The sequence below is a fragment of the Adiantum capillus-veneris genome, chromosome 17, assembly GCF_014529385.1.
Source record: "Adiantum capillus-veneris isolate H3 chromosome 17, ASM1452938v2, whole genome shotgun sequence".
NCBI classification, from domain to species: Eukaryota; Viridiplantae; Streptophyta; class Polypodiopsida; order Polypodiales; family Pteridaceae; genus Adiantum; species Adiantum capillus-veneris.
In genome coordinates, this window is record NC_140947.1 from 65709530 (window position 1) to 65735674 (window position 26145).

General features: G+C 46.0%; 1 pseudogene across 1 annotated transcript in view; it reads left to right on the top strand.

The window, feature by feature from the left end:
- LOC147437408 (poly(ADP-ribose) glycohydrolase 1-like) overlaps positions 1–26145 on the top strand; it is a 105824-nt pseudogene that overhangs the window by 55308 nt on the left and 24371 nt on the right. The window contains exons 3-7 of the transcript XR_015184857.1: positions 12789–12893; positions 12973–13180; positions 13259–13363; positions 20359–20477; positions 20601–20744. The product of XR_015184857.1 is annotated as a poly(ADP-ribose) glycohydrolase 1-like (transcript). The remainder of the gene's footprint in view (positions 1–12788; positions 12894–12972; positions 13181–13258; positions 13364–20358; positions 20478–20600; positions 20745–26145) is intronic.

Genomic DNA, 26145 nt, shown 5'->3' on the forward strand with positions numbered 1-26145 from the left:
AGACGGGCAGCCATAGATCGTGAATACGAAGAAAGAATGGCAGCCATAGAGCGTGAGCACGAGCAAGCATGCTTGCAAGCCAAAAAAAGACAAGCAAAATATGATCGTGAGAACAAAGCACAAAAAGACAAGAGCGAACAACACATGAAAGAGTTCTTGCGACTCTTTTCAATTGTGCAGGCGCCGTTTGAACAGAATCAAGAGAAGGAGACTCTCTCCGTCTCTTCTTTTCCAAAGCATGACACACAGGATTTGCATGATGATTTGAATGACAATGATTTGCATGATGATTTAAATGATAATGATAAGCATGATGATATGGATGACAATCACAAGCATGATGATTTGCATGAAGATGATGTGATTTCTCACGAGCATGATGGTTTGCATGATCAAGATGTGATTTCTCACAAGCATGATGATTTGCAAGATAAAGATGATGTGATTGTTCACAAGGATGATGTGTTAGTTGATACTTTCTCTAATGAAGCTAACCTCATTGCAGATTCGATCAATCACGAAGAACCGATCTTGGACCTCGACTTGAACCGATCTTGGATCTCGAGTCGAGGTCCACAGAGCCCCCACAGGAAGTTTCGATCAAACACGACGAACCGATCTTGGCTCTCGAGCCTAGGTCCAAAGAACCTCCACAGGAAGTACTATGTGTTCGTGTATGATTAGTCAGCGCGCATTGTACGAGTGTTTCATTCGTGATCGTTTCCTGTATTTTAGTCAGCGTCTTTATTTGATCCCTTTTCCTAGGCATGACATATTGTACATTGAGCACGTTTCACTCATGAATGAACACGGATGTATGCGGATTGTTCATGAAAAGCTGAAAAGTATGCATTCAAGGGAGTCACATTCCATGTCTCTTCCTTGGCATGACACAGTCGTAGACAGAGCACAAGAAAGATTGAGCATCAAGCATAGGCATTTCCATTATGATTTGCCACAGTTGATTGATTTAAATCAGAAAGACAAGATTCGATCTCATTGTTTGCGTGTGTGTGGTGAACGGTTTGGCACTCCGTCTATTTGTTCATCTACATTGCATGCACAGACTTTAAGGAAGACCAGATTTTTTCCAGTCATTTTACATGGAATAGGTATGTTCATGTTTTTGTGTTGGAAGTGGTTTTAGGAATTTTCAGCCTCGGAGATTCTTGAAGATGGACCTTCGTCCAGAGACAAAGTTGAAGCATTGAAGGAGCTACAGATGATTTTGTGTCGTTTTCGGCGCGGCCCAAAGAAAAAGGCATTGCAAACCTTTATGAAGTTCAAGTATTGCACGATCCACACATCAGAGTGGGCCGGCAAAGAGTCCTTATCAGGATTTCGGATGTTATTGGGGATCTCTCTCGACGCCATACAGTTCGGTACCAGTACCTCACTTTGAAAAGGAGGGGATGTCACGTGACACATCCAACCCTGTGTGTCTGTGGACAAGCTACAGCATGACCAGGGTTCAGTTCAGTCAAGTCAATTTAGAATAGGAAGTGATCTGGCACTTTTGTGAGTCTGTTCGCAGACCGTGCATGTCCAGACACTTAGATTAGATGCATATCCTTTGGTTGCACAGAGCATGATCATCAGATTTCCATTAGAACCCATCAAGAGCATTTTTACAGTGCATAGACCTATTTTTCCCTATTTTTGACATTTTTCACTTATTATTTTTAAGTGACTTTTGTTGGGAACTAGGTAGGGAAAATTTCATAAGCTTGTATGTATAGAAACCTAGCTCTAGCACTTTCTGGCAGAAGAGGCAGCAGGAGCACACGCTCAACAGGCAACTTCTCAGCAGAACCCCCAAGAGGCCTAGCATTTTTGCATCACAGCAGAAGACTGACGTTTTTGGACTAGATCAGCTAGCGTTTTTGCATTGGCAACTTGGCGACAACAAGAAGCAGAAGACTCCTAGCGTTAGCAGATTTGCACAGCAACAGTAGATCAGCCCTAGCGTTAGCATATTTTCACCGCAAGTCAGATTTTCAGCCCTAGCGTTTTTGCATCTGTCGGGCATTTTAGCGTTTTGCAGATCTACCGCGACGGAACCAACACAAGCACCAACGTTCAGTTTTTAGCACTTAGACATCGCAGAACAAGTCCCGTACCTCGCAGATCTCACCTTCCTGCAGAGCAGACCCGCGCTGCACGGTCAGATCCGGCGAAGTTTGCAGATTCAGCACGGAAAACGCAGATTTCAGTATCTGCGTTTTCAGCGCGTCGTCGTCATACTGTGGTCATCGACATCGTCACTGACATAGAGTCAGAATTTAATAGATAAAGATTTGTAGATTCCAGCCCTTAGCATTTTCAGATTTCAGCCCGTCTCGACGTCGTCGACATCGTTGGCAAGTCCAAGCATTGTAGAGATTTGTGCAATCATAAGTAGACCACTCTCGCCATAGAGAGTGGGGCCTTCGGAGGAGGGTTTTACAACATCTCCGGTGTCGTATTCTCTTCTCTATCTCTGAGTCTCATGCACCTTCACGCACAGTGTCCATTCACTTTGTTTGTGTCCATTGCACTCTCTCATTAAAGAACGGAAGGCTCTCCCTTCTCTAAGAACAAGCAACCTTGAGCACAGTGGAGCACTCATCTTGAGCAAAGTTCAACATTCACTTCCGTTGCACCTTACAGCCAGATGGCCCACATAGTCCAAAATCTGACCCAGCTGAAGAACACCGCAAACTGAGATTGCAGTGACTGGAGCACCCCAAAAAGCCAAAAGCGTCTGTGAAAAGAGATAGAAGGAAAACGAAGCCGAAGAGCAGTCGACACTTGCCGAATGAAGGCTCTGGAGTGACGACAACGCCATAGTAAGTGTGGCACGGTCTACTTAGCTTCAAGGCATCTGGAATAACGGGAAGGCTGAGCATATACCGAGCATGTAACACTGCCAACAGGTAGAGCTCCCACCAAGTAGCGCCACAAGAAAACGCGTTCCTTCAAAGGCAGATGACTCTGCCAAATGCGAGACAATGTGTGTAGCCACCACAAGGATGACTAGGAAAGTGACCACAGTTGATTACCTCGATGCACTATCCATACATCAGACTGAAGGATGCCATAGACACTGCTAGCTGAGATGCAATCCAATCTAGTAGTAGCCAGATTCTAGTCAGAGAAGCGAGAGCCCACAATCAAAGGAGGAATGGGTGAGTGAGCAGCAAACATCCTTTGAATCTCCCTCCAAAGAGGAGAATAGTGAGGTCTCAACCAAAAGCGGTACACTGCATCACCAAACGAAAGAACATAACCCGAGTCATCAACCACCTGATGCACCCGACAGATTCCTTTTTGGGAAAGAAAATACGCTTGGCGAGGAGACCATTGAACCCAAGTCGACGCGAAAGCCCTGCTCCAATGCAGACTCTCTAAGCGAAGAGAGTTACCCACAGAGGATTGTCGACCAGTCCAAGCCAAATGCGACGTGACAACCTTCCAATCAACAATTAGAGCAGAAGTAATGGGACATCCAGGAATGTGTCCTTCAAGCTTCCCAAAAACAACATCCCAATAAGTCGGTTTCCAATGACCAAAAGATGGGGTGACAATGTGTGTACACAAATGTGTGGCCATGAGAGCCCAGGGTTGCTGCTGCTCCACCAAAACTGGCAACAACATAGCTATCCGAGCAAGAAGATGACGTCTTAAGTCCAAAATATTTAACTCTCCAAGCCGCTTGGGAGAACACAGCTTGTCCATAGAAGCCGAAGACCCTTCTTGCTAGAGGAGGTCCGCCAAAAATGCTCTAAAATATTGGACATGAGGGACTGCAAACGCAACTGAGGCCAGGATAACAAAGGCAAGTAAAACTGCAGATAAGCCACAATGATGCATTTGACAATCTTGAGATGTACATGAAGTGGCCACGTGGACAGTTTCCAATAATTCAACTTGGAATGCAGACGCTGGAGCACCCAATCCAGTTTCCGCATAGCCGATACATTCCAACCTAGCGGATAACCCAAATAGTGAACCAGAACATGTGGAGGAACAATCTCCCCAGGCCACAATATCTTATGCCAGTCACTCTCTTTCAGAGACAGTAACTTGAATTTGCAAAAGTTAACTTTGAGACCTGCTGCCAATCCAAACAAGTGAAGAGTGTGCATAATTTGTTGTACATCGTCATAGTTATTGCGAGGCATGAACAAAGAGTCATCCGCATAAGCCTGACCAGCAAACTGTCATCCAGAAGGTAAAGTCAGGCCATGTAGCCTACCAATGGAAGTCAAGGAATCCAAATACATAAAAAAGGGATGAGTAGCAATCGCATAAAGCAAAGCACTCAGAGGGCAGCCCTGCCTTACCGACCGTCCCAAAGGCCAAGTTTCTGTGAGAGATCCATCCAGCAAGCCTGCAGAAGTGTTGTGTGCATACAAGCAAAGCACGACACTGGATAGCCTAGTCCCAAAGCCCAAGTGTTGCACGGTATCCGCAATATAATCCCAAAGAACAGTATCAAATGCCTTTTCAATGTCGACCCGCATAACCAAGACATCCTGTTGAGTATATTTTGCATATTCCATTCCAATGATGACATTCGTGAGGTTATCAGTAATTTGATGTCGTGGAATGAAGCCGTATTGAGATTGATGCAAGCCTTTATGCAAAAAGCACTTGAGTCGGTTAGCAAGCATTTTTGCCATTAATTTATATACCACAGGCATGAGTGTAATAGGCCGCCAATGAGAGAATTCTTCACACAATGCATGCTTAGGTATCAGCTTGAGCAACCCTTCTTTCCAAGAGGAGGGCAATTCTTGCTGTTCCCAAGCTGTATTCATCATGAACAACAGAGGCAACTTCAAATAGTCCCAGAAAGACAAGAAAAATTCCACAGAGAGACCATCTCAACCAGGAGCTCTCCATCGACCCAAATCAAGCAAGCTGGCATATAATTCCGACTCAGTGAAAACAGCTTCCAAGTCTTGAGCCTGCCGCATCGAAAGAATGGGAGCAACATGCGATAGAAACATGTGACGCGCTTGGTTGGCTTCTCTCGTGGGAGAAGAAGGGGCCTCAAAAATCTTGCTATAATGAGAGTGTAGGGTTAGTGCCAGCTCTCGGAAAGTGGAGGTCCACTCCGCTGACGGTAATTTAACTCTCCGTATAGCTTGAGACTGCCTGGAGTGATGCAAATGCTGGAAGAATTGTTTAGAAGCACATCCTTTATTTGCAAAGGCCTGCTGATGAGCTCGAGTCTGCCATTTGGCCAATTTCCTCTCAGCATTGTGCCGTAACATAACGCGAGCAAAAAGTAACTCAGTCATTTGAGTGGCAGTAAGAGAAGAATGATTAACCAAGTGCATTAATTTGCTACAAGAATCCTTTGCCTGATTAATCTGCTACAAGCATCCTTTGCTTGATCAACTTGTTCCCTTAATTGTGACAGATAATCCCTGCCATAATCCTGGATAACACATTGAACAAGCATAACAAAGCGGAACCAGGCTATGTCCATATCAACATACATTTGGGAGATCAAAGGCGGAATGACATCCACAATCATAGCGCAAAAAGTTCATGCTTGAGATAAGCATTATGGATATGCAAAAGTCTCTTCTTGGGTAGGCGGTCATTGACATCAAAAGAGCCAAAACTAAGTTTCAAGCATACAGGAAAATGATCGGAGAGACACATACCATAATCAATCCTGTCTCGCATACAAAGTCATCATACTGTTGCACATGAAAAAGATACCAGCGATCTAGCCGAGCGCGATACATAGATTGAGCATTATGTTGAAAAGTGAATCCTGGATCAGCCGCATGCAAAGAGGACCACAAATCAAGCCCATTACAGGTCGACATAAATTGGTCCCATGATTGCCGTTCCATATGAAGCATGTGAGAATGGCCTGTAGTATTATCCGCAAGGTTTGGTACATTATTAAAATCCCCGCAGAGAAAGGCATTGGAGCGCCAACAATAAGAGGAGATAGCACTCCACAACCGTGCCCTATGTGCAGAAGCTGTGTATGCATATAATCCTCCAAATTCGAAAACTTCCCCATTAACAATACATTGGATGACCATCCATCTCCCAGTCGGGTCAATGAAAACCAAGGTCGGAAAGAGTTCATGTCGAACAAGTATAAGTACTCCAGATAGCCAGCTGATCCTGCATAAGCTATCCAGTAGCCCACAAAGTAAGAAGTCTGTCCTGCAAATTGATGTTGGTTATGCTCTTGAAAGAACCACAATGTCCGTTTTACATGTATGTACATAGTGTCAGGTAAGCCGCCACTTGTCGTGATTGCAAGAACCACAATGTCCGTTTTACATGTATGTACATAGTGCAAGGTAAGCCGCCACTTGTCATTATAGGAGATGCAATTCAAAGAACTATGCATTCTATATGATATATACAGTGGGCGAGGAAACGGGAAAAAGAGGAGAAAACTCAAGTACCAGTGCCCATCGACACATCCTCCCCAACTATAGGTACCTGAGGAGATGGGTCAAGACCTGGATCCAGATGATTAAAAATAAAGGCACCTTGCGATGAAGAGGCTTCTCCTGTAACAACTTCCTTGTCAGAGCGAACCACCTTGTCCCAAGCTTCAACCAAAGAAGTGTTGTCATTACAAGGGATTTTTTTCTGAGCAACATGCTTCAAAGGGGGCACATAATTACGAGAAGATGCCGGAATACGGGCTGTAGTAGCTTTAGTGGGTTTCTTGGGCACCAACCAAGTTTGAGAGGTTAAAACTTGTTCTTTTCCCTTGTCTTTAATATTTGGAGAAGCAGAAAGTGCAGACAATTGAAATAGTTTCCCTTTGCCTTTATTCGCCCCAGCTGTCGGGGAGGAAGTTGAAGCACCTTTGGTTTGAACCTCAGAAGATTTCGGAGGTGAGTGAGGTTGAGGAGTAGGGACAGTCGAAGGAGGTGGTTGCAAATTTGGTTCCGAACATTCGGACTGCATATGACCAAATTTGCCACAGCGGAAGCAAGAATTTGCAAACTTGCCCCATTTAAGCTTGAATGGACGCTTTCCAACCACTGCATCCCCAAAATCGATCAAAATACCTGCTGGTGTGGGGATATCTGTGTCCCACAAAATACAAAAACGGTTGGTGTTTGCATCCAGCTTAGGAGGGCAAATGACTTTGCCAAGCTGAGCAGCCAACATAGGGAGAAATTGATGCCAAGTGCGAGGAAAGTCGACCACCTCAACCCAGACGGGACACTTGTGACGAATGAGACTCTGATAGTCCTTGGTGAGAGCCCAAGGCAGTACATGAGCCAAGAGACATTTCAAGCAGAGCATCTCGAGCATCCATGTCGACCAACAAGACTTCATAGAACCCTCACGCGCCAAGTAAACCCCTTGGACTGCTTGCCGTTTGAGTAGGAAATCAACCCATTGGCCTACATCCTGAGCCGTAGGCATTCTACCCGAGAAAAAAAGAATCACCGCGTTAAGAGCATATTGAGCAACATGATCCATAAGCTCATGTATAGGGATGCGCACTTCCATGACGGGAGCGGATCCTTCCCAAGCTTGACGTGCATCCTCGAAGTCCTCATGCAAACATTCTTTGATAAGGCTTAAAGCATCCATATATGAAGATTCCATAACTTTCCGACACTTGTATATACACTGATCAATCGAATCCATGTGAAGGTCACACACAGACACACACTCTTTTTTTTGGGGTTTTTGATATTTGACTACTATTGACATAGACACACACACACACACACACACGAATCTGGCTGTACAGAAACACTCACATCTCTCTCTCTCTCACACAAAACGACAGGAGGATTGCGTGTAGGCGAAATCCAACTTCAACCACTGGCGCGCTGTGAAGGGCCTGCACAGGGTAGCTGTTGTGCAGAACAAAGTTGCGTGACAGACGAGCGGCCGAAGGATTTACCACACCCAAATCGCCCACGTGTGCACACACACACACACATTCATACACCCACACCCACACCCACACCCACACACGCGCACACACGCGCGCGCGTGCGCACACACACACACACTTTTTTTTTATAGTAAGTGCATTTGATTAATTTACAAGTGGGAAACCTTCAAAGAAGGAAAACCCACAACAAGAAGTCGATACATCAGGGTGAACACCAATGTGTTCAAGTATGAAAAGGTTCTAGAAACAAACATAAGAAAGCTGATAAAGGTCAGGGGATATATCCCCATCAGCGAGGGCAAAGCGCCTGGATTGCCGAAGAGACATCTTAAAGTAGGGGAAAGGGTCCAGATAAATGTGGTCAAACATGCGGGGGTTGCGTTGGCGCCAAATACTCCAGAAGGCCCAATATTCGACCCATACGAAGAAAGTAGCGAAAGGCTTTAACGCCAGCGACACGAATCCAAAAAGCCAGAATTTCTTCCCAAAGACCGCTGCGGGAAAACGGAGACGCATGAGTGTAGAAACCCAAGCAATAAAGACTCGAGTACAGTGACAATCCCATAGCAAGTGCTGAACAGATTCTTCGGAAGCAGAGCAACGAACTCAATGTGAGGGGCTGATCCGACGCTTTTGCAGAAAAGAACCAACCGACAACACACCCATCAAGCAACGCCACAGAAATAGACGTTCCTTAAGCGGCAAATGGCTCTTCCAAATGGCAGTAAGGGGTTTCTGCCACCACCGGGTGGAACGCTGTAGTGACCATAGGGCATTGCAGTGGTCCGCAAGCCACGGATCGGGCAACAAAATGTTGTAAACTTGGCGAGCAGAAACTGTAGTGAAGTTGAATTGATGCAGTCGCCAATCCATGATACGGCCTCCATCAGCCAGAGGTGGAATGGGGAGTAGGTCAGCCGGCATGAGGTGCAATTGCCGCCAGAGAGGTCGATAATGCATGCCTAAACCAAAAGTGCGTGCCATCTCGTCAAAACGAAGCACATTCCCTTCTGAATTCACGACATCAGCAACCATACGCAGCCCACGACGAGAAAGAAATTAAGCCTTGCGTGGGAAGCTATCCACCAAAGTCAATGGGAAAGCCATGCTCCAATGAATGCTTTCCAACCTCTAGGAGTTACCTTCATGCTCGGTGTGACCAGCCCAAGTCAAATGCAAGGTGACCTTTTTCCAGTCCAATATCAAAGCAGAGATGAGAGGACAACCAGGATATGTCTATCAAGTTTCCCAAACACAAACTCCCAAAGAGATGAATGCCAATGGCCAAATGCGGAGGTAACCACATGCTCACATAAGAAAGCAACCATCACTGCCCATGGTTGTCGCGCTGATCAACAAGCGTGGGCAAAAGCGATGCTTTCCGAGCAAGAGCATGTCTGCGCAAATCCAAGATGTTAAGGCCACCAAAGCGCTTTGGACTGCAAACCTTGCCCATGGACATCAAGCGCAAACCACGTTTGTTAGCCTTTGTAAGCCATAAATGCGACAATATAGCCGACTAAAGAGAGGTAATTCAGTGTTGCGGCCAAGGCAATAAGGGCAAATAGAACTGAACATATGCCATCATGATGCTCTGTACAATGCGGAGCCTGACATGTAGTGGCCAAGTAGACAATTTCCAATATTGGAGTTCGATATTGAGATGATGCATAACCCATTCAATCTGCTGTGTGCCAGTAACCTGCCAGCCAATAGGATGTCCCAAATGTCGGGTAATTTCATGCGGAGGCACAATCTTTCCAGGCCACAAAAGCTAATGCCAAGCTTGTGCATGAAGAGGCAAGAGATTAGACTTGTAGAAGCTAACTTTAAGACCAGACGCAAGGCCAAATAAGTCCAGCGCATGCATAATTTTGCGCATGTCCTCTAGAGTATTCTTGGGCGTGAACAAGGAGTCATCCGCATAGGCCTGCCCAATCAAATTCTGGCCTGAAGGCAAATGTAATCCATGAAGGCGGCCTTGGGAGATCAAGTGATCCAAGTGTAAAAGCAGAGGGTGGCAATGGCAAATAACAAGGTACTAAGTGGGCAGCCTTGTCGAACTGAGCATCCAAGAGACCAAGAATCTGTCACTTTGCCTGCAAGGATCCCTGAGGTCGTACTGCGAGCGTATAAAAAATACACAAGATGTGCTAGCTTTGGGCCAAATCCAAGACACTGCATGACATCCGCAATATAATCCCAGAGGACAGTGTCAAAAGCCTTATTTATGTCAACTTGCATTACCAACACGTCCTGTTGAGTATATTTAGCAAATTCCATACCCACCAGGATATTGGCCAGATTGTCCATTATTTGGCGACGGGGGATAAATCTGTACTGCGCCTGATGAAGACCTGAAAAAAGATAATCTTTGATGTGAAGTACTATCATTTTGGCCAAAATCTTATAAATGACGGGCATAAGGGTAATAGGCCGCCAATGGGAGAAATGCTCGCAGAGTTTGCGTTTAGGTAGCAATACAAGAAGACCCTCTTTCCAAGATTCTTGCAGATGCTGAGTGTCCCAAGCGGCATTCATCATGAGAAGCAGGGGCTCCTTGAGAGAATCCCAGAACGAGATGAAGAATTCAACAGTGAGACCATCCCAGCCAGGTGAACGCCATCTACCAAGAGCAAGCAAGGCCAAGTGTAACTCATCCAGTGTAAATGCTGCCTCAAGGCAATTAGCAGCCTCTGGTGAAAGGATTGGTTGCACTCGAGATAACAATAATTGCCGCGCTCGGTGAGCCTCAGCAGAGGCGGAGGGAGGAGCAACAAACACAGAACTGTAGTGAGAAACCATAGCATTAGCAAGCTCCTGTTTGGTAGAAGTCCAAGAGCCTGAGGGGAGCATAACCCGCTTAATACTTTGGGTTTGTCTAGTATGATGCAGGACACACACACGTAGAGGATGGGGACGAAACGCATCACCAACACACTCGGGTGTTGCTGTCGAGTCTCACAGCAGCGTTGTCCGCCACCGAACTAGCAGAGGCCTGTGCGTAGGGTGTTGAGGGCCCGCTGGAACTCTGCTATAGCAAAGGCAAGGCAGTGCGAGAGAACACCGATAGCAAATACATTCCAAGTTGAATTATTGGAAATTGTCCACGTGGCCACTTCATGTGCGTCTCAGGATTGTCCAATGCATCCTTGTGGCTTATGTGCAGTTTTACTTGCCTTTGTTATCCTGGCCTCGGTTGCGCTTGCAGTCTCTCATGTCCAACTATTTAGAACATTTTTGGCGGACCTCGTCTACCAAGAGGGGCATTCGGCTTCTATCTATGGACAAGCTGTGTTCTCCCAAGTGGCTTGGAGGGTTGAATATTTTGGACTTGAGACGTCATCTTCTGGCTCGGAAAGCTATGTTATTGCCAGTTTTGGTGGAGCAGCAGCAACCCTGGGCTTTCATGGTAACACATTTATGTGCGCACATTGTCACCCCTTCTTTTGGTCATTGGAAACTGACTTATTGGGATATTGTTTTTGGGAAGCTTGAAGGACACATTCCTGGATGTCCCTTTACTTCTTCTCTAATTGTTGATTGAAAGGTTGTCACTTCGCATTTGGCTTGGGATGGTCGACAATCCTCGAGGGGTAACTCTCTTCGCTTGGAGAGTCTGCATTGGACCAGGGTTTTTGCTTCGACTTTGGTTCAACGGTCTCCTCGCCAAGCGTATTTTCTTTCCCAAAAAGGAATCTGTCAGGTGCATCAGGTGGTTGATGACTCGGGTTATGTTGTGTCTTTCGCTGATGCTGTCTCCCGCTTTCGGTTGGGTCTTCACTATTCTCCTCTTTGGCCAGAGATTCAAAACATGCTTGCTACTCATTCGCCCATTCCTCCTCTGGATGAAGACTCTCGCTTCTCTGATTGGAATCTGGCTACTACTAGATTGGACTGCATCTCAGCTGCCAGTGTCTATGCCATCCTTCAGTCTGATGTATGGATTGTGCATCGGGGTAATCAGCTATGGTCGCTTTCCGAGTCATCCTTGTGGTGGCAACAGACATTGTCTCGTATTTGGCAGAGTCATCTGCCTTTGAAGGAACGTGTTTTTTTGTGGCGGTGCTTGGTGCGAGCTCTACCTGTTGGCAGTGTGTTGCATGCTTGGCATATTGCGCCTTCCCGCTGCCCCAGATGCCTTGAAGCTGACGAGACTGTGCCACACTTACTGTGGTGTTGTCGTCACTCCAGAGCCTTCATTTGGCAAGTGTCGAGTGCTCTTCGGCTGCGTTTTCCTTCCGGCTCTTTTCACAGACGATTTTGGCCTTTTGGGGTGCTTCGGTCACAGCAATCTCAGTTTGCGGTGTTCTTCACCTGGGTCAGATTTTGGACTATGTGGGCCATCTGGCATCATAGGAACTCCTTAATGTTCCAGGGCACTCTTGTTGACCCCTTTCCCTATTTCAAATTATCGCTTGGTCAAGCACTGCATTTTGCCTATGACGCTGGAGACATCACTCTTGAAACCTACAGGATCTATTTTGACTGTTTCTAGCCTTCGGAGCCTCATAGTGCTCCGTGTTTTGTATCCCTTTCTTTTCGTGGGTTTTCCTCGTTTTGAGGTTTCCCACTTGTAAATTAATCAAAGCAGATTTGCAAACACACACACACACACACACACACACACACACACACACACACACACACACACACACACACACACACACACACACACACACACACGCGCGCATGCGCACACACACACTATATACACAAACAATATATGTATTGTACTTGTTTTGCCCCGGGGTTTTTCTGTCAATGCATTTCCCTCGCACATATGCTCGTTTGTAGCATGGTCAGCTCAACATGCTTATGTGGCCGTTGGAAGCATTAGATTTTTTTTTGACAATTGTATATCATATGAGATTTGGAGTTGGTTCATTGACAGGAGCTGGTTGCAGCCATTTTAGCATGTGCATTTTTTTGCCTTCATCCTATCGAAGGTAGACAAGAGGCTAACCTTCCTGATTTCCAACTTAGATGGCTTGTTCGGGTAAGAAACTTCAAAGCCTTTCAAGTTTTTGGTCCTCTTTTGTGAAATTTTCATTTTTTAACATAGAAGTCTGAAACAGAAGGATTAGCAATGTGGCTACTCAACAACAACAAAAAGTTCGCTGTATAGTGCATTATTTCACGAGATTGAGCCAAGCAATCCCACGGGGAATGATTTCCTTTGAGCGAAAAGTACTTCACAGACAGCTACAGGGTATATTTCCTCCCATCCCAGGATGTGATAAACATTACTGGAAAAATTCTTCTTCCTCTTTCTGTTCGATACGGGTATGTGTCTCCCAACAGTCTTTCAATGGTTCTTGATTAAATCTTCAAGAAGCAAGCACTATCTTAATTTTTTAACAGATATTTGACGATGGATTAATTGAAAATCAAAGGTCAAATGCATTGGAAGTGGATTTTGCAAACCGATTTTTAGGTGGCGGTGTGCTTAGAAAGGGATGTGTGCAGGTAGATTCTGTGTATATGTTTCCACAAGATTTTTTTAGTGGCTTTCTTGAGTTCAATTCCAAAGGTCTAACTGTCTTTCTCAAGGCCAATGCTTAATCAATTTTGGGTCTGGCAGTCTAGTGGAATTCATAAATATTTTTGTTGTCATCAAAGTCTACAACACAATTATCTGAATTAAATCTTGTCATTTGCTATGTATTTATGTATATCCTTGTTCTCAAACTGAGAACCGAATTTTTTTCCTCGTAAAAATATCGCCCCTTTTGTTTGAGTCTATTAATTGTTATTAAAATGCACTTGCTTTAAAATGCAGGATCATTGATTGTTTAGTAAACCTGACTCCTCAGTGAATTATCCCAGTAGACTATCAGACTGATTTTTCCAAGAAATTGAAAATTGAGTTTGGTTTTGGTGTGTTCTTGCTAAAAAAACTTGTGATGGTGTGCCACATTTGGCTTTCAGTATGTGCCAAATTACTAAGCTTCTTTTAGCCTTAAACTTCTACTGTGGAAGTCCCTTGATTTCAGTTCATGAATTACTACATGGGAGAGTGGCTTGCGCTTGTAAAAGGCCCTTTTAATATCCACCTTAGCGTAGATATTACCACACAAGCCATACAACACAGAACTAACATAACGAACAGACATAATGGTGTGCCGATCTGGCTTTATCTCATGCCAAGGGGGAATCAGTACAAAAGGAAATCTCTTGAGGGTTGGCATTTGGTACCACCAATTCATACCACAATAATATAGTAAAGAGATCCAATTCACACCTACCAGTCAATGTTGGATGGGTGGCTGATTTTGATGCATGGGTTAAGACTTCACCCCTTATGATCCAACTGCAAGATGCAGACATGGACCATGTCACGATGATGATATGCAGATGATTTGAAGACGATATGCTGTAGCTGGGTTACAATGTCACGTTGCACGGAAAGATAGCTACAGTTGGTCGTGGGTTCACACTGGGTGGACTTTCGCCTAGACAGTGACACATGGCAGAAGTGGTGGTGTAGAGGACACCGTGGCCGCCACAGTTTGGAGATAGGTGCAGCTGGACTGTCAGGGATATTTGAGTTATCCGTTGGCTGCTCTTTTGTATATATGCTCATATTTGCTTTAGTCTAGGCATGCTCTTCTAGATGGTTTATGAGTCTTGAGTCTAGCGCCGTGTGTTTACTCTAGCACCACACATCTGCACTCTCCCTACACATTGGAGCCTCGATACCCCCATTGTACCCGTGAGTCCTTGGCTTGGAGCTGAGTGTGCTGCAGCCAAAGTCTGTACTGGTTCATATAAGTTAGTTGAGTCCCATGCTGTTCGGCGTCTACGGTTGAGTCTTTTGAGTTTGCTCTGCTGTTCCATTGTTTACAGTGTTTCCATTCTGTTGGAGTGAGGTTTCATGCACAATTTACCCAGAGAGCACGACACACTATTCCTGCCACATATGCTCTCATTTTTGGCATGCCCGGTGGACCTCGACTAAAATCTCACTCCAACAGTTGGCACAGGTGCTCTCATTTTTGGCACGCCCGGTTTGGTCTAGCTGGTCGAGTACAGTTGGTCTTTGTCTCTTCTAGTCTTGCCTGGTCTAGTCTGTGTCGAGTTAAGCTGGTCAGGTCGAGTCTAGCCTAGTGGGTTTAGAGTTCAAGCGTCTTCCTGCCTAAGAGGTTGGGTGGGTTTGTTGTTACTGCATGACACATACAAGGCAGTCTAAAGATTGACAAAGCCCACTATCGAGCCCTCTGAAGTACTACCACAGAAAGCGCCAGCATTTCGTGCCAAGTAAAAGTCCACCAATGCCGCTACCCCTACCTTCCCAAGCATCTAGCTCCACTCCCTCAACTAGTTCTTCACCTCCTAGGTCACCTTTTCTAGTACACTTTCCGCCAACTGTGTTAGAGCAAGCTCTTGAGCAACAGGCTGTTGAGCAGGCAGCCATGGAGGAGCTAACAAGAGTTCTTGCTAAGGTGAACATCAAGTTCTCAACTTTCAAAGGACTCTCCATCGAGGATGCAGACGACCATGCTAGGAGGTTTGTATACCTTTGTAGAGGTCGGGGCCTAGAAAGAGAAGATGCCTACTTAGTGCTCTTTCCGTCCACCTTGGATGGGTTAGCAGACAAATGCTACAGTCAATTTGCGGAGAACCACTTTACGACTTGGGCAACATTGAGGCGACAATTCTGTGAAGCTTTCAGATCAGGCAACTTTCGAGAGAAAGTCTTGGATGAGGTGGCAAACTTGGTGCTCCTGTCACAAGGCGGGCACCACGTGCCAATAGAAAAGAACAGATGGAACAGACTTTTAGCACTTCAATAACAATTAATTGAGAGAGAGAGACGACATGCGACACGGAGTGGCGGAATTCCACCCCAAAGAGTATTGGCCCCAAACCTTGGCGCCCCTTTCGGTATTTCTTTATATTGCATCAACACAGTACAAGCCGGTACTCGAGACTCTGCACCTTCTCCAGGAAGCATGCCAGAGAATGAACCCTAACCTCATATTTAAAGGCCCTTGGCCTGAAAAGCAGTTACAGTAAAAAGCCTTTAAAACTCAAAAGCTTCTGGTCCAAAAGCAAAGCCAAAAAACTGCCAGCATAAATCACAGAAATCCGTACAGCCTACCATGTCATCAGCCAGCGCAAAACGCGGAAATCTCCCTGCTGCCCTTAGGGTTAGGGTTAGGGTTTCTGCAATTTTAGGGTTTCTGGCAGCAGAATTAGGGTTTGCAGGGTTTAGGGTTCGGGTTTCCAGAATTAGGGGTTTGCAGGTTTTAGGGTTAGGGTTTCCAGAATTAGGGTTTCAGCAGTTAGGGTTAGGGTTTACAGAATTAGGGTTTCAGCTATTAGGGTTTCTGGCAGAAATTAGGGGTAGGGTTTCTACTCTCGAGCAGCCACGTCATCACTTTGTGACAGTTTAGGCCCCTTGGCCACATCTGTAAGTTGGCTCTATTCTTTAGGCTTTGACACGTCAGCAGTTTGTTACAGCTCCAACCTGATGAGACATTTGCAGAACTCATGACGAGAACAAAGTCTCTAGCGGCCAAGATTCCCTAGCAACCAGGAGACTTCATGATCAAGTGTAGCATCTCTATAGTGGGTGCTCCTTAGTGCAATGTGCGTGACATCTCACTCCAACAGAATAACAATACAGGAAGCAAGAAACAACAGAGCAACAACACAGAGACATCAACAATAGAACTTGAACATATGAGACTCGACTAACTCAAAGAAACCCGTACAGACTTTGGCATGGTAGCACATCTAGCTCCAGCCAAGAACTCATAGGTACAATGGGTGTCGAGGCTCAGATGTGCAGGGATGGTGCAGACGTGCTGTGTATAACGCACGATAGTAGACTCTAGACTACTGACCACGCAAATTAGATGATATCGTAACCCCAAAACGGCTACAGATATATACACCATAAAGAGCCACCAATGGCTCACAAATATTCAATCTAGCTAAGACTATCTCCAAACTGTGGTCGTGGCGGTCTGGCCCCACGTCGGCTAGACCACCACCCATATGCTTGCCACGTCTGCCCAGGCAAAAATCCGTCCAGCGTGAACCCCAGCCCAACTGCAACTAAGTGTATGTCCAGTGCCTGTGACACTGTAGCCCTGCTACAGGTTGCCCGCCACAAAACCACTCACCGTCTTGGTGAGAGGAACACTATGCTACAAAGAGAACCGAGAAGTCTCACTATATGTACAAAAGAAGACTAAGCAGAGCAGTGCGGCCCTGTCACCCGAGAGAGAGAGAGAGTCGTCGCCACTGTTGCACTTGAAGTATCCACCTCTGGGGGAGGAGCCATCAAATTGATGGTGGGAGGTTGCTGCTGATGAGCTCTGCTGCTCTGCACGAACAGGCTCCCAATGACTAGAGCTGCCACGTGTTGTGCAACTGATGGAAGCACCTGGCCTGAAGTGTACTCAGGGTGTTGACTAACATAGCCATGTCGGTGTGCACCAGCAAGGCCGTCGCAAGGAATGCTCTGTGTCGACTGCATATGTGGTAAGGAACCCTGAAGATAGTAGGTAAAGTGTTGAGGCTGGCCGTATCCGACAGAAGTGTGTGTAGAGGGTCCCATGAAATGGTTAGAGCTACCTGGTTGTACATACCAAACAGGAGTCCGTACCTGTATCCCCTCCCTTGTCCAGCCATATCCCCTACTCACTGGAGCTTGAAATCCCATATCACTGTGGAGTAATACTTCCCGAAGTCCCTATATCTGCGCTCGGAGGTCATCAATGATTTTAGACTTTTCTTGCAATGCGTGTTGCAAAGCAAAAATAGTAGCATCGCTATCCGCAATCGCGCTCTCTGCGACACGCAGAGAGCCCTCCATAGCTACGTATGTAGCGGAGTGGCGCTGTGAGTAGCAGCCAACTGCTTTGTCCCAAGCTCAATGGTAGCAATGGCTTGCCTGGACTCGTGCAATATGTCCTCAGATAGCCGAAAAAGTGATGTAGAGTCCGAAACTGTGGAAGAAATCCATGTTTGTGTCGACTACTGTGCATTGAATAAGGTAGCAATCCCGGATGGCTTTTCAACTCCTTTTACAGAACGAGTCCTTTAAGATGCCTCTTCAGTTTCATGGACGGGTTCAATGGATACAATCAATTGGGCATTCATCCCGCAGATAAGATAAAAACTGCTTTTGTGACTCCATGGGGTATTTTCATTTACACAAGAATGTCTTTTGGATTGAAAAACGCCCTACCCTTCAATCATACAGTCTATCTCATTTCTTATCTTGTGCTCACTGATCATCTTCGCATATTCATGGATGATTTTTCAACCTTCTCCGACTCTCAATGTTCCACCTCAGTGGAGAATTTGGAGGAGCATCTCGCTCAGCTCTTTGTCGTGTTCCTACAGGGAGACGCGCCTGAAGCTCAATCCTAACAAATGCCATTTTTCGATCACTCAAGATACGCTTTTGGGTCATGTGGTGCCTACTAAAGGTTTCGCTCTTGACCCTGATAAGATAGTCGCCATTCTACGGTTGCCTCCCCTAATCAATCCCAAAGGTGTTCAGAGCTTTGTAGGCTACATAGGGTGTCATCGTAGGTTCATTCGCATGTATGTGGAGGTTGCTCAACCCCTGCCCCGCTTGAGAAGTGCTGCTGCACCCTACCAATGGTCAAAGCCTGAGGCCCACACAATTGCTTACCTCAAAAAACGCCTAACTGAGGCACCTATTCTTGTTGCACTTGATTGGTCTCTCACTTTTCATGTGCATACAAATGCGAGTCAGACTACTATGGGTGCTGTGTTGACTCAGCCTAGCAAGGAGTTCAACCTTGATCGGCCCATTCACTATGCAAGTCAACTGCTCACTAAAGCCGAGCGCAAGTACAACACAATAGAAAGGGAAGGTTTGGCTATTGTTTATGCTCCGGACAAGTTCTGCCACTATCTATTAGGGGTTCACTTCACCATTATTATTGATCATCATGCTCTGCATTATCTGTTGAATAAGACGCAAGTTGCAGGTCGGGTGTGGCGCTGGCTACTTCTATTTTAGGAGTTTGATTTCGAGGTGGCCCTTCATCTAGGCAAGCATCATGTCATGGCCCCATAGTAGCGCTCTTGCAAATTCTACAGTACCACCACTCTCCGAGATGGTGAGCGGTCTTGTGGCAGACGACTTGTAGCTGGGCATGCCATATCATCTCAACTGATAAAAAAACTGGCCCAAGGGACCAAATCTGGTCCTCGGCCAGGCATAGAAGGGGAGAATGTATATAACTAGAGACTCAAACACTGGGAAACCCTAGGAACAGGGGTCCCGTCTCATGTCAGCCTACCCGGTGGGCAAGACACCTAATTGGTACTGCCGAGAAGGTATGCCTATCTCAGATACGGCTGGGCACAGCCACAAAACAGCCCTTACTCCCTAAATTGCTCCTGGGAGATACTGGAGCAACCATTGGACAAAAGGTGTAACTCTAATAGGAATTGCCTCGACTTTATTTGCAAGTAGATTGGGCACATTGCTGTGATGCCTCAAATGAGTTGGACTGGCCAAAAGCTTGCAGGTAGTTCCGACAAGATCAAATAGGAAATTTAAACAGATTCTTATGTCACTTAATGCCAAAAGGATATTTCTACATGTATCCATAGTAGTGGATGTCCATCTCACATGCATCGAAATGCTTGCTAGTCCATCTTCCTTTGTTTGAGACAATTCCTCTTTGTGCTATCAAACAACAAGAGTATTGAGAATATTCAATAGAATGTACGCTGAATTTTTGCAGAAACCCTAATTTACTGTTGCAATCCCTAATTTTTGGAGGTTTTTTAAATCAAATCTGTTTTCATCAATGTGGAGGACTCGTTGAAAGGATTAGCTTTGTCTTTTACAACGTCTTCAACTTCTTAACCATTGAAGAGACTCCTATAATATTTTAAAATACAAAAAATAATCCAAAAGCCTACTTTTTTTCACAACCATTTTTTAATTTCTTGTAATATGATTTTTTTTTTGTGCACATGATGGTCTTAGCTCATACATAGGAAGAACCGTAACCAAACAAGTCTGAACTGGACCCTGTGTGTTGACGATCATTTCAGAGTTAAGAAACAAGGTGAACCATTGTGTCCAACCACTGGGCCTGTTGTAGAAATTCAAAACATGATTAAAAAATTTATTTCAATACGCCTTGCCATTCAGTCAGCTGCATTTAATGATTCTCACGATTCGACTAATTCTCAACTGTATCTAAGCATTCATTGTGTTTTTGCAGTCAGTTATGTTTAGTGATTCTGTCGATAGATTTGAAGGTTCAAAGCATTACTATGAATTTTATTATCAAGGCCCTATTGCTCCAGTCATTTGATAACAAGTCCTTTATATGTATATGCATGCCTTTTTTGAATGGACAATAGTACAGTATAATGGACAGCCTTTATGTGTGAAGATAAAATCTGACTTTAGGTCGTCCGAGCAAAGCTGCTGATCCAAGGTTTCCATGCAGGAAGAGATTCGTTTTGTGATATCCCCCGAGCTAATAGCTGGCATGCTGTTCATGCCTGCAATGCAGGCTGACGAGGCTATTGAAATCAGAGGAGTAGAGCGCTTCAGTTGTCACACTGGGTATGATTAGATTGCATGTTTGATTTCTACTTGTTTGTGCTTTTCTTCATACCGTTTGTTGATACCTTCAAATATGCCTCCAATTGAAATATTTCCTGGAACTGTTTGTTCCATACCATGCAGTTACTCTTCCAGTTTCCGCTTTGCAGGAGACTACCTTGATACAAAACAAAGGGATTCCCAAGGCCGTCTTGAAACTCGAATAATTGCAATGGATGCTCTGAGGCATCCAGGACAGCGACAATACGAGGAGGCACTTTTGCTTAGGTATCTACTCTGGTCTTGGAGCGTGTCCCACCCTATCATGTCTCCCTTCTTTTGCACCAATTCTCACATGCACATGGGTGCGTGCATTCACACTTTTTTTTTGGGGTCAATACTATATATTACGAGTGGGAAAGCTCAAAAAACCACAATCAAAATAATACACAGATAATTCCCAAACTCAGGCCCTAAACTAGAGGGTTGACATGGCATACAACTAGAAGTAGTCAAAAGACATCTCCATAATCTGTTGAGAGATGTCTTCAATGTAAAGGTCAATCTCTCAGAAAGATGACACAAATACCTAAAATGGGTGTCTTGGAGTTTGTGAAGGAGCTTAAGGTCATTCCTAAAACTCCAAATGGACCAAAATTGAACCCAAGCAAAGAAAATTAAGGAATCCTAAGGCATATGACCCACAAGTAAACATCCAAAGTCACTCTTCCAAAGGAACAAAACGGAATCTATGATGATCATTTTGTAAGGCATGGAAACAACGACTGAGAATGAGGACAATACAAAACTAAATGTGCATGGGTCTCCTTCGAGTGACGGGTGACCACGAGATTGCATATATGATACATTGCATTTGGCAAGCACAGTGCCTATTGAAATCACACCAAGAAGATATTTCCATAGAAACATCTTTCCTTATAAAAGAAGGTGACACTTCCATATCCTAGCAAGACATTTATGCCACCAAACCTCAATTTTCTACATGTGACAGAACGCATTACATACATCTGAGGGCCAACAGAAAGATTGTAATTGGATATATACCTCTTAATCTGGAATCAGTGATGAAAAAAGTTGCAAATGTGCCATCGTTCTAGAGAATTCAAAAGGGGAATCGGCAGCAAAGATAAGTTATTGATGCCAAAATAATCGGTAATGATTGCCTAGCTATAATCTATGAAACACAATACCCATTGTTGTACACAATATCATCAACCTTGTTTGTTTGCTCCTTTTTGAGCCAACAAATATGCCTTTTGAGGCTCGGTTTCAAGGTAGCTCTCCAAAGAAAAATTTCCAAGCAACAATAATTACTGGCCAAAAGTCAGTTCTGGGATGCTAAGGAAGGTGTTGAGTCACTGTACCAATTAGCAATCAATTGATTGGCATATGGACAACCTAGTATAGAGCCTCAAAATTTGCAAAAGACTACATCCTAGAGGCTAGAATGAAAGCATGCCTTTTCAACATAGCAATTGACCATTGTGCCTCATAAAGTTCTTTATTAGAATGACCAAAAATGCAGAGGAGCACAGTGTGACACACATGGAAGCAAGCATCTGTTTCCAAGGCTGTTTTTGAGCAGCCAAATCAATCAGCAAAGTAGCCTGGCCTTTCAGGCTAACACATGAATGCATATTTTCAGAATGTCATGGAGTACGAAGATTTTCCATTGCAAGCAAATGCAAGACTTTTTAATGAACGTATTTCGCTAAAAAACTTCCAAAGATTTCTTTCATGAAAGCAAATTCTAATGTAGTGAAGACAGGAAAGATTGAATGTAAGCAAGTAAAATGGATGGCACAATCTGTAAGCACACGTGCATAGGCCAAGTAGAGAGCTTTCAATAGTTCATGAGCATAGTCAATTCTCAAAGCTGAAATGAAAAAATGGCAACTGGAAAACTGGTGTTTTGAAATTTCAGATGAGACCAAAGTGGCCAAGAAACGGTGAAATTTTTTGAGCTATCAGTGAGGATGGTCGAACGCATGTATGTCTTATCTATTACTGCTTTGTGGGCTTCCACAAAGCTTTTGATACAGTACCTAGAGCAAGGTTGATGCATAGATTGTATGATTTGGGTGTTCTAAGTAAGATATATTTTTTTCCGAGAAAAAGATCCTTCTATTAGTTAATGAAACTCCCCATAGGGCTACAACCACCTCTTCAAGAGAGGGCTACAACAACCATGATGGGGAGACTCTCCCAATGAAAAACCAGCATATGTACAATGGGGCTAAATCAAGAAATGGGGGGAGGGAAAAGCCACACAGGTGGTCGGTAGTGCCATCGGAGTACACCCCGGACCATGGTGTAGAAAGGCCCAGGACGCCATAGTCCAAGGAAAGCCTCTCTGCGCTCCCGCATGCGGTCGGAGCTGCCTTGAAGTCCCTCAAGCTGTCCTCTGAGAGTGTGGATCAGCTCTAGCCAAAGATCGCGAATAGTCTCTGCTGGTGGCACAGGGCGAGCCTCAAAGATGCGGAAGCAACGGGCCCGCCAGATGAACTAGAGTGTCAGGCCACTTGAGCTCCCAACACTCCTCTTTCTCACTGCACCACTCCTCTGGAGTAAGCTCTGTGGCAGGCTGGAGTGTAGGTCGCCCCTCCTGCATCACTATCATCTTGCTGGTGGAAGATAGCTCAAACTGAAGCGCCGGGCCCGTGAGGGTGGACCAAGCCGCTGCTCCCCAAGTGTAGTGTCGAGCCGTGGAAAGAGTAGGCATCAGCCGAAGAACTCTAAGCCACACCTGCTGTGCCCAAAGGCAGTGACACTGACTCTCTACAAGATGGTCACAGGCTGCACATGCACTCGAGAGGTCACTATGCACTAGCCAGCTCCCAACTGCTGTAGCTTTGTGTGCGACCAGCCACTAAAACAAGGTGACTCGCCTCGGTTGTCTGGAGTCCCACAACCTCTCCCAGAAGGCTGCCAAGAACTCAACTGTGAGACCCTCCCCTCCTCCTGCCAATGAGGTGCTGCAGCAGGGCGGGCCTCTCTCTGTGCTGCTAGTATGTGACGTCCCAGTCGAACAGTGTACTGAAAGAACAGCAGCTGGGTCATGATTGATGACACAAGTCCTCCCACAGATGCCCACCACTCGGATCCTTTGAAAACAACACTCAGCCACCTACGAGGCCTCTACTACAACTCACTGTAAGCGTCCCTCACCCTGTAGCTCGAAGAAAAGGGATGGAACAGTCTCTGAGCAGGCCCGGAGTGAGATGAGAACCTCCAGTCGTGTTAAGGCTCCCATCCACCTGGGTGTGAGCCACTCAGTTGGAACTGCCTCTAAGATGTCCTGGCACATGCTCTGCAAGTCACCTAAAGAGCGCACTAGACCCGCTGCCATGGGACCCTTGGAAACATGAGGCCGACTACCAACCAAGTGGCCTCTCTGAGTGCTAACCATGGGGTTCCAAACAAGGGGCTGTCGTAGACGCTTCTCCCTCCAAGTAGGCTGTCGCTGCTCCAAGCCTCGCCGCAAGATCGAAGCAAACTCACAGCGAAGCGGTTCTCCAGTCTCTTGCTCAAACCAACTCTGCGCATCTCTGTGAAGATCCATCTGGTCAAAGGTCGCCAGGGGCCTCCAACCTGAGGCACCCTAGCACGAAGCCGCTGTAGCAAGAACTCCTTCCAGGGCTCCTCACTTGGAAGAAGTCCTCTGACTATGAACTTCCCAAGAAGGGCTCTGCTGTGCTGTGCTGGGTCAATGATCCCAAGCCCTCCCTGTGAACAAGGAAGAGTGATGACCTGCCAAGCCACTTTGGCTCAGGCTATGTGAGTATCACGTCCTGACCAAAGGAAGTTCCTGATTAGCCTCTCTACCTGGCTGATACAAGAACTCGAGAAGATCCAACAAGAAGTGATGTACCACATAGTCGCCAACAACACCTGGTTGGCCACTACTACTCTGCCAGCCAAAGAGAGTCGTGCTCAGCTCCAGTGTAACAACTTCCTCTTGATAGACAGGAGGAGAGGAGCAATTTGCTGCTCGGGAGACAAGTCCAAACCAACCTGACAGCCCAAGTACCGAACTGCGGTCCCTGGGGGAATCCACATAAAACCCTCTGCTGGCATCCAATCGGGCACAGGAGCACTACCAACCGAGAAAGCCACTGTCTTTCTCTAGTTGATCAGTGCGCCAGATGCACAACAGGTCTCCAGAGCCTGCTCACACCTGTGAAGGTTGGCCTCGTGGCCATCTAAGTACAAGGCTGAGTCGTCGGCAAACTCAGCGTCCAGTAGCTCATCTCCCCGAATAGGGAGTGCTGAGCCCCGTAGACCAACCTGCTGCGACACCAAATACCTGCTCATCGCCTCCGCATAGAACAGAAAGAGGAAGGGGGCAAGGGGACAACCCTGTCTGACCGAACATGTGAGCATGAAGCGATTACCTCTACCTCCTGCCAAAAGTACCTGACTGTGAGCCTGTCTGTACAAAGCTGACACCCATCCTTCGTAGAGTGCCTTTAGAAATTCCCAGTCAACTCTGTCGTATGCCTTCTCAAAATCGAGAAGAAGAATCACCAGGTCCTCACCACGGACCGCACTAGGGCAGAAGCCTCCCAAAAAGTAAAGATGTTGTCAAGGATACTTCATTCCTTGACAAAACCTGTGTGAATCCCATGTATAAGGCTCTCTAGAAGTGGCTGGATCCTCAAACTCAGACCCTTGGCAAGAATTTTGTAGGCTGAGTTGAGGATGGTGATGGGGCGCCACTGTCGAATCTCATCCAAGGAGCCACCCTCCTTGGGAATGAGGTAGATCAAGCCCTCACTCATGCTGTCAGGCATCACTCTTGTGTGCAAGATGTATTGAAAAGCACTACAGAGATCTGGGCCAAGCAAGTCCCAGTACTCCAAGAAAAAACTGGGAGTCAACCCATCCTCACTTGGACAGCTACCACGGGGGAGGGCACTAAGAGCCGTGTGCAGCTCCTCAAGCTGAAGTGGCAGCTCAAGCCTCTGACGCATCTCCTCAGTCACAAGGCAAGGCATCTGTGCCCACACCTGCTCCCTGCATGCATCCTGACGCTCTGACTGAGGCTCTGCAGACAATAACTCACGGTAAAAGTCAATAGCAACTGCACGCATATCCTCGGGCTCAGAAGCAATTGACCCGTCGGGCCTCCTCAACTGATTGACCTTGGCATGCGAATGTCGAGGTCCCACTGCCTCGAAGAAAGCACCAGTCACTCTGTCGCCCACCTGTGTCCATTGAGATGCCTGTCGATGGAAAGCAAACTCATGTCGCCGCTCCTCTGTGCTAACAAGCTCCTGGCGAGCGTGCTGTAGCTGCTCCTCCAACCAAGGACTGTCTGGATGCTGCTCCTGCATCCTCTGCAACGAAGCAATGCCGCGTCTGAGACGTTGCTCCTCCTCTCTCGCTGCAGCCCGGCGAGCCTGTTACGGCAGTAGCCGCACATGCGGTCCTGCGGCCCTGTGGAGGTCTGGACACTACGGATCAGGAGTCATGCAGTATGCGGCAGCCGTAGCGGCAGTTCTTCACAGGATATCATGGGACAGGAGTGTGTGCACCGTTCCCGATCTGCGCTGGAGCAGCGGTTGTATATGGAGGGGCATATCTGTCTTTTGATGTAACTTAACCAATCTCTATGATATTCATGGCATCTACTGTTGTAACTTTGTGTATGGATCACACATAAATG